At 47.6% G+C, this 925-nt stretch overlaps 1 long non-coding RNA gene across 1 annotated transcript; it reads right to left on the reverse strand.

Annotated features, from left to right (window-relative positions):
• Nucleotides 1-231: 231 nt before the first annotated feature.
• On the reverse strand, nucleotides 232-848 carry LOC121339397. Its single transcript, XR_005953175.1, has 3 exons — nucleotides 791-848; nucleotides 381-485; nucleotides 232-299 (listed from the first exon to the last, which is right to left on the reverse strand). It is a non-coding gene; the product is annotated as an uncharacterized LOC121339397 (long non-coding RNA).
• Nucleotides 849-925: the final 77 nt, after the last annotated feature.

Genomic DNA, 925 nt, shown 5'->3' on the forward strand with positions numbered 1-925 from the left:
CAAACAAACCAGCTTTGAAAAGATTTCAAGCATTTGGGACAAAATTCTGTTTGTCTCTCATGCTTGAGTCTGCCCTGTTCACCAGGCCTCAGCCAAAATGGGTGGATGCACATCCAGGCACTCCCAAAACACAGGAATTCAGATCCAAAGCACAGATCAGCTCATCTCCACTTGTCCTTACACGAACAGTGCCAGGTTTAGGAACTAAAAGGTGAATTTGAACCCTCTGTACCTGCAGGTCTTTCTGGTCCTTTTTGTTCTCCAGGGTGGGTGTCCTTGTCACAAAGTCATTCAGGATGCTGTGGGGAGATCAGAGCACCCTCGGTTAGGAATGGCACAGTGTAAAAGCTCAGTGAAACCTCAGCTCTCTCCCACAGTACCTGAGGAGAAGGAAGTGGCCAGGAGGAGCCAAGTTCAGCTGTACAGACTCTCTGAGGAGCCCTAACAAGGGCTGGAAGTTCTCCTGCAGGGCTGGGACAGGGAGTCTGCCAAAAAAAAATAAAACCTGAGTGAAGGTAGAGTTAAGGAAAGAACAAAAAACAACAAATAAGAGGAACTTGGTGGCCTAAAAGCTTTAGGATCAGTCCCGCCCTTCCTGAGTGTCAGTGTCACTTCCCCTTGCAGTGTCACAGCCCTGGCACTCTGTGTGTGTGTCAACAACCAAGGGACAGCACATTTCCTGCAGAGAGCTGTTCTGGGACATGGAGATCAAAGGAAAGAAAAATGGCAATACTGGCTGTTCCCTCGCTGGAGTCAAACAGAAAATTCTCTTTCAGAAGGACTGAGTTACCTCTGAATGAAAGCAAAACTGAACTGCAGCACTGGGATATCCACCAGAGAGGATTTCTGAAAAAGAAAAGCAAACCCACACTTATTTGCCATCAGAAGACAAAAGAAAATCCAAGCTGGCCTTGGGCACTGCCAG

This window comes from Onychostruthus taczanowskii, unplaced genomic scaffold, assembly GCF_017590055.1.
Source record: "Onychostruthus taczanowskii isolate IOZ18803 unplaced genomic scaffold, ASM1759005v1 scaffold3429, whole genome shotgun sequence".
NCBI lineage: Eukaryota > Metazoa > Chordata > Aves > Passeriformes > Passeridae > Onychostruthus > Onychostruthus taczanowskii.